Source organism: Eleutherodactylus coqui, chromosome 2 (genome assembly GCF_035609145.1).
Source record: "Eleutherodactylus coqui strain aEleCoq1 chromosome 2, aEleCoq1.hap1, whole genome shotgun sequence".
Classification (NCBI taxonomy): domain Eukaryota; kingdom Metazoa; phylum Chordata; class Amphibia; order Anura; family Eleutherodactylidae; genus Eleutherodactylus; species Eleutherodactylus coqui.
In genome coordinates, this window is record NC_089838.1 from 139,051,421 (window position 1) to 139,064,643 (window position 13,223).

At 40.3% G+C, this 13,223-nt stretch overlaps 1 protein-coding gene across 1 annotated transcript in view; it reads left to right on the forward strand.

Annotated features, from left to right (window-relative positions):
- TRHDE (thyrotropin releasing hormone degrading enzyme) overlaps positions 1-13,223 on the forward strand; it is an 819,510-nt gene that overhangs the window by 196,352 nt on the left and 609,935 nt on the right. The gene's annotated exons all lie outside the window — the stretch shown is intronic.

A 13,223-nucleotide genomic window follows, 5' to 3' on the forward strand; every position in this document is an offset into this window, starting at 1 on the left:
GAGTTCAGCGCGGCAGGCTGCAGTTCTCCTGAACTGCTCTAAACAGCTGTGAGTAGTATTCAGCAGCCGGGGATTTAAAATCCCCGCCTGCTGAATGAGATGCCTCTGATTGGTCACAGCCTGACCAATCAGAGGCATCCCTCACTCACACCCATTCATGAATTCATGAATGGGTGAGTGAGGGCTGCCTCTGATTGGCTCAGGGGCAGCTCTCAGCTGTCCCTGCGCTGAGCCAATCAGAGGCAGCCCTCACTCACCCATTCATGAATTCATGAATGGGTGTGAGTGAGGGATGCCTCTGATTGGTCAGGCTGTGACCAATCAGAGGCAGCCCTCACTCACCCATTCATGAATTCATGAATGGGTGTGAGTGAGGGATGCCTCTGATTGGTCAGGCTGTGACCAATCAGAGGCATCTCATTCAGCAGGCGGGGATTTAAAATCCCCGGCTGCTGAATACTACTCACAGCTGTTCAGAGCAGTTCAGGAGAACTGCAGCCTGCCGCGCTGAACTCCGTCTGCCGGGACCAGGTAAGTATATATATATTTTTTATTTTTACACATTTCTGGATGAATTGCAGGGAAGGGCTTATATATTTAACCCCTTCCCGACAATTCATCCCGCGATCGCCGGCAGCCCATTGCTTTCAATGGAGTCGGCTGTATTGCCGGCTCCATTGAATTCAATGGTCAGTGCTCGTTTAATCGAGACGAGTACCGCGTGGTGCTCGTCTCGAGTAACGAGCATCTCGAGCACCCTAATACTCGAACGAGCATCAAGCTCGGACGAGTATGCTCGCTCATCTCTACATTTAACACGTTATAAGTTAGCTACAATGTACTACAATGCTGTAAACTGAGTTGTCACAATATACCAGTCTTGTTAACAATAACTACTTCTGGATCAACAAGGAGGGGTGGAAACAGACTGAACTTGATGGGCTTAACATACTATGTTACTATGTAAATATTTAACTTAGACAACAAATGTTTTCAGGGATCTGCGGATTCAGAACTAGCTCTGTAAAAGATCAAATGAAACTGTTTAGCCATAGTCTTTTATAAAAGACTATAACCTAATTCAGGCCATATACTGTCTTTTATTATATTCTTTGTCTCTGTGGTATCACAGGTGTTCTAGATCATTTCTTCCATGCAGCGGTAAGTTTAAGTATGTTTTCCTGTTAGCAGCTCCTACAGAGAGTTAAATTAAGATGCTCTCTATGACTTTGCTTTTCCTCAGCTGCTTTAGCACTTTCCTTTCAGTCTAGCGGCCTATTTTCATTTATTCTGTTGAAGTTCTCCATAAAATGTTTAATTTCTTTTATCACTTTAACTCTAGTAAAATAATTAGTAGGTGTGAAAGATAAATCTTTCATTAGCCAGCTCTAAATTAATTAACACATATGAGTCTTATTAGTTAAAGGTGTGCGATGCAGTTGTTTTGTTTGGCTCCCGATGATTGAATGCTTTACATCTTTCAACTTGATAGCTATGTCATATAACATGCTAATTTAATTCAGGTAATGTCAATGGAATGAGCATATTAATCAGTTACACAACTGCTGGCATGAGAATCTGCTTTGAGGGATAACCTGAATGCCCTTTTACACTGGCGGATTGTTCAAAAAATCGGTGAAATGACCAAAAATGTAAACTGTGTAAACACAGTCAACGATCATCAATAATTTGTTTGCTTGTCGTTCACCATTCATTTCATGCAAGTAAATGTGAATGACTCAACAATTTAGCGAGTGGACGAGCCAGCAATTTATCTGCCCATATAAACAGGCTGCATGAGCGAATGAGTGAGTTATGACATTGCTTGCATGTGTAAACAATAAATTGTTGGTATAAAAGTACCTTTACTGGTGAATAACAGTATGTGAATTTGTCATATGTTAGGGACCATAGTGTGCTTGCAGTTGTAATCATGTGTTTCATATGTAAAAGCTGCACATCTGTGTTGCAAGACCAAATCAATTATTGGTTATTTGCCACATGGCACTCTACTGTGCCATGATGGCAGCATGCAGTAGCATTCTTTTGGTGCTGAATAGAGATGAGTGTACGTACTCGTTTCGAGTAATTACTCGATCGAGCACCGCGATTTTCGAGTACTTCAGTACTCGGGTGAAAAGATTCGGGGGGCGCCGGGGGGGCGGAGGGAGGCGTGGCGGCACGGGGGGTAGCAGCGGGGAACAGGGGGGAGCCCTCTCTCTCTCCCTCTCCCCCCCCCACTCCCAGCTGCAACCCCCCACTCACCCACGGCGCCCCCCGAATCTTTTCACCCGAGTACGGAAGTACTCGAAAATCGCGGCAGTCGGGCGAAAAAGGGGCGTGGCCGAGTACGCTCGCTCATCTCTAGTGCTGAAGCATACATATTTGGTGCTTGTTTTTGCTGCCCACAATACAGGCGTAGCAGACCTGAGTTGAAACTTACCAGTGAGATAATACATTCATATATCAAATCTACTGCGAGGAAGAAAAAAATCATAATTTTCAACCCTGTAATGGAAAATTTAAATCTAGAATCTTTTTGTTTTAAATGACAGAATTCACTGTATGCTGATGGAAAAATAATATTCATTACCTAGGTATTAATTTAATCCACTAGCCTATTTGCTCAGTCTTGCATGGCTTTCCACTGCTGCAGCACATTCCAGAAGGATCCATTTTTACTTTTTTGGCATGAAAGTAGCTACATATTTGGTCTATTTATCCAATAATAACATTGAGATGTTGATTATAGAGCTTGTGAAGATCATATTCAAAACCTTCCAGTAACAAATTGGAATGCCTTGCTATACATGATGCACTGGTTCTGTCTTTGTCTTTTTAACCCTTGATATCCTGGCTCTTCCCCTTTCTTTTTAAATTTGGGCCTCATGCTGTTCCAAGGTTTTTGCAACCCTTTATATCTTGGCTCTTTCCCCTTTATTCTTAAGTCATTGGTCACATTGTTCATTTGTCTCACTCACAGTATTTTACTTTCTTTGCTTTTGGCTGGACTTGTTTAATAGGTATCCATTTTCTGGTAGCATTCTGGATCCACCATACATCTGAATTATTTACCACACTGAATCAGAAAGTACTTACCATATATTATACATTAGGAATCATTTACTAAAACTGTGTAAAAAACTGTTTTACGTAGCAGCCAATCATTATTCCTTAAGCTGCTCTAGTAGAATGAAAGCTGTACTGTGATTGGTTGCTATGAGCAACAAACAGTTGAAACCACCCCTCCCTTAGTATTTTAAGTTGGCAAAAAAGAGTATGCACATCAAGATTGGTTGAGATCCATCCAGACATGCAGGATTCTATGAAAAACAAGCAAATTTTCACTTTTATGTATATAGATTTTCTCTATTCTTTACATATGGGTAACCACACACCTGTGTTCTATAGCCTAGCACAGGGATGCACAAACTGCAGCCCTTTAATATTAACTAGATTGACCTGATGTTCGATACACGAACATAAAATGTTTAAAAAGTGGTGGTTGGGAACTTCTAAATCTGCTGGCTTAGGTGATTATTTAGGGTGTCACTTTGTAGTTGGAGCAAATATTTAATATAAAAAAGCCTACAGGTCTCTCTCTGTCTTTCTCTCTGTTTGTCTGTCTTTCTCTCTGTCTGTATATCTCTCTGTCTGTCTCTCTGTCTCTTTCTCTCTGTTTGTCTGTCTGTCTCATTGTTTCCTTGTCTATTTGTCTCTCTCTCTATCTGTCTCTTTCATTGTCTGTCTCTCTCTGTTTATTTCTGTCTGCCTATCTCACTCTCTTTCTGTCTCTCTGCCTCTTTCATTCTCTTTTTGTCTCTTTCTGTCTCTCGCTATGTCACTCTTTTTCTGTCTCTATTGCTCTCTTTCTCTCTGTCTTTCTATTGCTCTCTCTATAACTCTCTATTACTTTCTCTGGGTCTCTCTATTGGTCTCTCTCTCTGTCTTTCTATTGCCCTCGTTCTGTCTATTGCTCTCTCTTTGCCTGTCTATCGGTCTCTCTTTGTCTGTCTATCGCTCTTTGTCTGTTTCTGTCTCTCTATTGCTATCCCTCTCTATGTGTCTCTCTATCTCTCTCTGTCTATCGCTCTATCTGTCTCTCTACTCTCTCCATCTCTGTCTCTATCATTCTCTCTATCGCTATTTCTGTCCCTCTATCATTCTCTTTTTCTGTCTGTCTCTCTATTGCTCTCTCTGTTTCTCGATCACTCTCCCTCTGTCTGTTTCTCTATTGCTCTATTTCTGCCTGTCTCTCTATTGCTCTCTCTGTCTGTCTCTCTAATGCTCTCTTTCTTTCTGTCTATCGCTCTCTCTGTCTCTCTATCGCTTTCTCTCTGTGTTTCTATCGCTCTTTATCTCACTGTCTCTCTCTATCGCTCTCTTACTCTGTCTCTCTATTGCTCTCTATTGCTCTTTCTCTCACTGTATCTCTCTATGGCTCTCTCTGTCTCTTTCACTCTCTCTGTCTCTCCATTGCTCTCTCTCTCTTTCTCTATCTGTCTCTTTCATTGTCTGTCTCTGTCTGCTTCTGTCTATCTCTCTCTGTCTCTCTTTCTGTCTTGGTATCGCTCTGTTTCTCTGTCTGTCTCTTTCATTTTCTTTCTGTCTCTATCTGTCTGTCTGTCTCTCTCTCTCTCTCTCTTTCTGGGCTCAGTCACACGGGTGTTTTTCTGCCCGATTTTCAGATGCGCTTGCGATCTACAAATATATATACCCAATGCTTAGCAATGGGATCGGTCACATGGCCATTTTTTATGCAGATGTGCTGAAAATTATATGACACAACGATTTGCAGAACGCATGTAACTGCGATCTGCGCAAATCGTTGTTCTTGTATATGCGCTCAATAGGGCCGGCGAGAGGAGCGCCGACCCCATTGAGAACATATACTAAAGCTCATTCTCCTCTGCCACAGCTGTAACAGCTGTGGCAGAGAAGAACGATGTTCTCCCATTGAATTCAATGGAGCTGGCAATACAGACAGCTCCATTGAAAGAGATCGGCTGCCGGAAAGCGCTGTATTAATTTTCAGGGAAGGCTTCAAATATATGTAAAAAAAATATATATATACTCACCTTTTTGCAGCTGCCGGAGATCAACTGCATCCAGCCGGCTCTTCTCCTGAACTGCTTTCTGTAGTATTCAGCAGGCGGGGATTTAAAATCCCCGCCTGCTGAATGGGCTGCCTCTGATTGGTCACAGCCCTCAGCCAACCAGAGGCAGCTCATGAATTCTGCCTCTGATTGGCTGAGCACTGTGACCAATCAGAGGCAGCTCTCAGCTGTCATTCAATAGCTGAGAGCTGGGGAAGAGCTGGGGTTGAGCTGTCTACTGTTAGCTGAGATCCTGCTCTAATGTTCAGATGCAGAGAAATCTCCAATTCTGACCATTTAACCCCTTAAAGCTGCGATCATGTAAGCAGTTGACAAGGGGTTGAGTTTCCCCTGTAACCTATTGGCAACATGCAATTATAGGTACACATGACAGTCAGTGGCTTGATAAAGGCCTCCAGGTCTGCCATGCAAGCTGGCATATCAGGCCCTGCCTTTGTCAAGTTGTGAAGGAAGAGCTGTGAAATGTATAAATCAATGCACTACAAAAGTTGTGCAGTGTAGTATATTAGCAATTAAATGATCACATTGAGGGACAAAAAAAAGTTTGTAAAAAGTTATACAAAGTTTAATTTAAAAAAAGACATATTAGAAATGTTTTTCCCCCCAAAAGCTACCTTCACTATGAAAAAACAGATTAAATATCGTCGCTTTCATAATGTCCCCCACTATAAAAATATTATGTCCATTATCCTGCAGCGTTAACGGCTTAAAAGACAAAACATTGCCAGAATTGCTATTTTTCATTCATATAGCTCCCAAAAAACACAATAAGGGCTCAGTCAGATGAGTGTTTTTGTGCATGCATGTTAGGTGCGTTTGCGAATTGCATCTATTAGAACTAATGCTTTCCAATGAAAGTGGTCACATGTCCATCTTTTACATGCAAATAAAAATTCACACCTTCAAATTATAGGACAGTGTTTTGTGATTCGCACTTGTTGTGTGGTCACGCGATACTAAAATTCGCTCATATAGTGCGGCCCATTGAAAGCAATGGGATAGGATCGCTATCCCCTGTTGCGTCTGTGACAGCTGCCGCAGGGGAATCCTTGGATGTGAAATCCCTGGATGCTTTCATATCCAGGGGTTTCACTTTGTTGTCAAGGAGGCCGACAGCAGCAGCGCTGGCCCCCATTGGAAACATATGGAGATGATTGCGATCCTCTGTAACAGCTGTGACAGCTGTGGCAGGGAATGCCTTCATCCCCGCTGGTGTCATTCCTTGAATGACAGCTGAGCGCTGCCTCTGATTGGTCACAGCACTCAGTTAATCCTAGGCAGCACTTTCAGGAGGCAGGGATTTTTAAATCTACAGTCAGAGGAAAATGCCTTAGAACACTGCAGGGGAGCCAGGGAGAAGACAAGCTGGAGCTGAACAGCGCCAGAGAGGTGATGTATTATTATTGTTTAAAACTTTTTTAAGCTGCTATGGCTTTTTTTAGGGAAGGGCTTATATTTCAAGCCCTTCTCTAAAAATCCCCACGGAGGTTGCCTTTATCCCATTGCTTTCAATGGGGTGGCAGCAGTTCAATGGGGTGACAGGGGAATTCGTCATCCCTGCGGGGGGTCCCCTTGTCACTGAACACTGTGACAGTGCTGTCACAGTGTTCAGTGATAAGGGGACTCCTCTCGGGGACAAAGGTATTCCCTGCCACAACTGTCACAAATCTGGCAGAGGATCGCAATTTTCCTTATAGGTTTTCAATGGAGCTTGCACTACTGCTGCCAGCCCCATTGACAACAAGGTGAAACCCCTGAATGTGACAGCATCCAGGGGTTTAGCATCCATCAGGGATAACGAAGGAACGCACTTTTATGTTCGAATTTTGCCATCGTGTGATCGCATAACACGTGCGGATTTAAACATGCGTCTGTGCTTCAGTCACGCCAATTTTATACTTGCGTCTTGCGAATCAGTTTCCCGCACCTAAATGTGTGCACTAAAACGCTTGTCTGACTGAGGCCTAAAAAAGTGATTAAAAAGTGGCATTTACTCTAAAATGGCACCAATGGAAACCACAACTCATCCTGGAGAAAAAGCAAGGCCTCACATAGCTCCTTTGGCGATAAAATAACAATGGTGTGGGTCTTGGAATGCAGCATTGCAAATGTAATTATTTATTTAAATGGCTGTAAGTGTACATCGACAAGTTTAGAGCCTGTTTTCTCAGAATGCCAAGCATCCACGATGCCCAGTGGGCCCTTGTATATATCCAGGTCTACCACGTTATACCGAGTAATCTGTGAAAATATTTGGCACATTGTTTCTTAGCATCTCAGTAACAAAGTCTAAATCCAGAGTACACATTACAGATGCAAATTTTAAAGAATAGCCATGAGTACTGATTGAAATTGCCATTGCCTTCTGCATTTTAGTAAACCGGTCCCTCCAGTTCGTCCCACAAGGGCTCGATAGGATAAATGAATAGTTGTTACAAAATAAGCAGCGTTTTATTGTACCCATGCTCTTCCCAGCATACCGTTCAGCAAACTCAGTATTTGCATATTTGCTGATTTTCTGCAGTGTCCAAATACTTTTGTCCATATAGTGTATATAGCACCTTTTAACTTGTGTACCTATATAGCTGTTGCCAAAATAGAAGTAGGCTTAGTTACCACTAAGACCTGTTATATCTATATTTGTTGCTTTACAGATACAGTCATACCTCCACTAGCATTGACATCTACTACTTGCCAGATGGTGCTGGTCATTTTGCCATTAATCTATTGTTCTGTTTCGGGATAAGTTGCATGTATGAGGTTCTGGGTGGGATTCCCTAGTGTCTGTTTGTAGAGTGGAACAGTGACCTATTCACTGTCTGTTTACAGGTGTTCATATGTTAGGTATGAACCATGTCTTGTTCGCAACACTAAATAGTGGCAACAGCATTTAAACGCACCTCGGTCAGAGGGAAGGTATATTCTGGGCACACGATGCAGGCTCAAAAAATAGGTATAGATCCAAGACCTATATAATCCAATAAAGTCCTTATGTTGTGAGCCACATCAGGGATTCCAGAAAGCACAGTACTCACATTAACCATGTGAGTACTGTGCTTTCTGGAATCCCTGATGCGGCTCTAACAACATAAGAACCATGTCTTGTTCAGTGTCTGCCTGTAGGTGTGGCAGACACCTCGTGTGAACGGTGACTTGTTCAGTATCTGTTCACAGGTGTTCGGTATGAACAATGTCTTGTTCTGTGTCTACAGTAAAACCTCTACTAGCATTGACATTTACTAAGGCCGATTTCAAGTAAGGCCGTTTTTTTAGCTAAAATTTTGTCTCTGGTAACATTGCTTGCCTCTAATAACACCGCTGTTTGCCGGCCCACGTGATCTTGCTGCTGAACTCACGCGATCTTCTGCTTAGCATCTCTTCCTCCTCCTGCTGCTAATGCAACCCACCCTTCTCCATCATCGGCGACGGGTAATACACTAGTATAGTACAGTACTGTACAGTACAAATGCACTCCAATGTAACAGCACAGAGAACACAGTGATAACGCTGGATACAGATAATGATGTCACCTGCAGTCCTATGTAACACCACAGAGAACACAGTGATAACACTGAGGACAGATGATGTACTGTAGTACAGCATATGTCACCTGCAGTCCTGTGTAACAGCACAGACAACTCAGTGATAACGCTGACGACAGATAATGATGTCACCTGCAGTCGTATGTAACACCACAGAGAACACAGTGATAATACTGAGGACAGATAATGATGTCACCTGCAGTCCTATGTAACACTACACAGAACACAGTGATAATGCTGAGAACAGATGATGTACTGTAGTACAGCAGATGCCACCTGCAGCCCTACGTAACAGCACAGAGAACACAGTGATAATGCTTAGGACAGATGATGTAGTAGATGTGACCTGCAGTCCTATGTAACACCACAGATAACACACAGTAACACGTTCAATAACATGTTAAATGTTCATTTATTCTTTACAATAGTCTTTTATATTCGTTTATTATTGTTATTGTTTTTGGTGTTAAAGACAATATTTATTCTCCATTAAATGTGGTTTGGTGTGTCTTTTGGAATGTCTAGCACAAATTAATTGGATTTACATTGATTCCTATGGAAATTATTACCTCAAGTAGCATCAGTTTCAGGTAAAGGCAATTGCTTTCAGATGAATAACCAACGTTAGTAGAGGTTTTACTGTACATATCACCCTCTAAAAAAAATACACTTTTAAAAAGTATTTTCATATGAAATGTTTAGTTTTATATCCTTTGCATAATAGCAGATAGATCAAACAACAAAAAGTGTCAATTCATCATGTATAATATACCATAGCTAGACGAATCGATTACTGAGACCTGATATTTACAGAGGCTTTGGTTGATTCATATCATAGAAAACAGAAGAAGTTAGAATTTTGAAAGATTCTTTCCTGTGTAAAATATAACTAGCAAAGCAATGGTGTATATAAATAAACCTAACCTAATTTTAATGGGAATGTTAGGTATTTCGGTTATTTTAAATGCTCTATATTTTATAACTGATTTAGGGCTGTTACATACCACAGGACTCTATATGAACATTATGAGCATTTTTCAATTTTACGTAAATGGTCACTTTTCTCTGGGGGCATGTAGCAGTCTGATTTTATGGATTGTATGCCCTTGTAAATGACATACTGTCCAAAGTGGGAAACTACTTTCATATCCAGTCAGGCTTTCTTCATGCATTTTTTTCTCAGATCTGTATTTATTAAGATTTTACATTTTAGGAAAATGTGGCCCAGAAATTGTGCTGAATGACTGCATACTAGTTCTACTGTCAATTAATAGCCTACAACAGCGACTTGAAAAAACATGACCTGAACTATGCTTTCTGCTGATTTCTACTTAGGACCTCTAGCCACCAGACTATCATACCTCAGAAGACCAAAAAAGCTCACCCAAAGAAATTAACAGATTTCTATCCAGCACAGAGCAAAATCATCAACGTGTGGCTCTGCTTGCAGTACATACAAAACTGTATTTGACAGCGTTTTTTAATGCACCCCATCATTGTAATGGGTGATGAAATGTATTAAAAAGCTCTAAAATGCACAAAAATAGAGCAAACAGCACTCGTTAGAAATGCCACGTTCGAGTAGTAGTCTGCAAAGCCCCATTGAAACCAATAAAGGCATTGTACCATGATTAGCAAGACATTTGAAACACCGCACAAAAGCACGCTGTGTGAGAGCGGCATATTAATCAGGCTACCTCAGAGTTACTCTTAGTGTTATCAGTGCTACCGTGGATTCTATTGCAGAATGAGTGGATCATGTGAAATATAAAATGGGGGCATTCTCTTCAGCCCATGACTTTCTTATAGATGTGCACAAACATCTGGAGGACGAAGTGGGAAAAAATAAACTTGCCGATATTGAATGCTACAATTGTTGCCCTCCCTAAGGCAGGAAAACCTCATCACTCTCCATGTAGGTTTTACCCTATCTCCTTGTTGAACTGTGATGCAAGCTTTATACTGAGCTTGTAGACAATAGGTTATTCCCCATCCTTCCAAATTTAATAAAGAATGAACAAGTTGGCTTTACCCAGATACATCAGGTGCCAGATGGGACTATGCATTTAATTGATCTCATAGCTAGGGACAATTCCTACTGGATGCCTTCTTTGCTATTCTCTTTGGATGTACAGAAGGCTTTTGACAGGGTGCATATCTTGGAACGTTTTGGATTTTCTGGGCCAAACTTTTTTTCATTTCAGTTTTGTGTATCTTTCCTTCAGCCTCAGAACTTGTCAATGGGATTATGTCTAAAGCCTTCGATATCACTAATGGCATTTGCAAAGGCTGCTTCTCTCCCCATTAATTTTCTCTCTATTAATGCATCCTTTGGCAGATGCCAAATTTTCTCTTCTGTACACCCTAAAAAGTTTCACTTTAGTATCCTACTAGAAGGTTAATGTTGCAAAATCACAAATGATGGGTATACACCTGGCTAATGACATGGAACGCTTCATAGCCATGCACCTTACCTTCCAATAGTGCTCTACTTATATCCCATATCTGGACATCCAATTAACTCGCTCAATCAGCGCTATAGTGGATGCTAACTTTCCCATTTCCTTTCTCTACAAAAAGAGCTTGATAGACTGTCATCCTTTGATATTAGCTGGATAGGTAAGATTATTTGATATAAAATGCTTATTCTACCTCCTATATTTTATATAATGTCTGTACACTCTGTATACATATCCTAGAGGCTATATTCTCCTCCTTTCAAAAACAAAATTATAAATTAATTTGGCGTAAGCTTAAACATAGAATTCCATTTTCTATCATGTCCAGGCACCCTTGTTATGGTGGAATGGGCATCCGTAATCTCCCCTACTATCACAATGCTTTTCTACTTGACTAAATGTCAAGTATTTACTTGAAATCTAATAAACATTTGAACGTTTTAAAAAAAATACATTTTAGAAATGTCAAAACAATACAGGGTCAGGTATGATAAAGTATAATTTAAGAAAAACATCTGTAGTACACAATGCACAGTAATATCACTATTACCTGCTAGACCTGGTATACCTGCTAGAATACAAAAACAATTCTGGTAAGAACAAAACATCCTGTAGATTTCTTTGAATATAAAAACATATTATATCAATGAAATGAATAAAGAATTGCTATATAGGGCAAAAGATCTTAAGGGGCTGTAAATTTTTAGTGTGTAAAGCTGGTTGGTCACAGTAGAAGAAGATAAAGGGGCTACTATAATGATTGATTAAAAGTAGCCCACCTCCTCGAAACATTTACCCATTGATCTCTTGCATGAACCTCCCACACCATGGGTTCTTCAAATCTAAGCAGCTGGTCGATCTTCTCGAACCAATGCTATATGGATGGGACAGTCTGAGAGCAGAAGTATTTTGGAATAAGCAGTTTAGCAGTTGAAAGCATCCAGGTCACAAGGACATGCTTCATGAGTTTAAATTGAGAGGTGGGAGCACAGAATAGGATCAACTTGAGAGTAAGGGGAATATCTATCTACTTGGCAGACTTTCTTAATAACAAGCCTTACCTGACTCTAATATTGCAAGATTTTGGGGCATGAAAGCTACAAATGAGATAAGGAACCTGGGGCTGAGTGACATCTCCAACAGGCGTGAGAAGAGGATAAATGAGCTCTTTTAAGAGAGAGAGAAGTTTTATACCACCTTGTCAAAGTTTTGAAGGAGTTCTCCTGTATTCTAACACAGCAGGAGAAGCCATGAGATTGCTTAAGGATGAATTTCATCTCATCCCGTGCAAATTATCTGTTTAATTCGGTCTCCCGGGGCCTAATGTATATTTGCGTATGAGGTGAGTCAGACTTAAGTAACAGCTTGTAAATTTTAGAACATAATTTAGATGGGAGTTTTTTCATGCATCTTTTTCAACCCCTCAAATAGGATATATAGCTTGTATATTTGGACTAATCAGTGCCGGGTACAGAATGTGATACAAAAATAAAGCACATTGGTTTTAGAGATATCTTAGGAATCATTGTGATTGGGGTAAAAAAAAACATGTTAAAACTGCATACAGTGTAGAAAATGGATCTACCCAAGAGAAATCATAGCAGAATCTATAATATTGTCTTTTTATGTCAACTATTTTTCAAAGAACCTACTTTCATGTAAATGTGAATTTTTGCAGAATAAAGCTAGCATGTTGGCTTGTGAATAGAACAGCTCACTTTAATTATTCTCCACATTGACAGCATTATTTATGAGTCCTGTATGAATAATTGATAATAATTTAAATAACAATACTTTTTCAGCATTTTATGATAGTATTTAAGTTAAAACTAGGGTGTTTAAAAGTATGCAGAAAAGTACAACAATATTTAGCAGTTCACAGCAGCAATAGATCTGTAATATTAATTGTCTGTTGAGAGAATAACTAAAACAAGGTTTATTTCATGCAGCAGTTTAGCTCTATATAAATAACATGCACAGAGGAAATATCAGAAGAAACTGTGCGGCAGTTTTATATTCTGACATGTATTATTTTTATGTATTAGGGGAAGAAAAAAACCTCAATAATAAATTTCTCTTTTTTGAGTGTTCCAGCACACCCTACC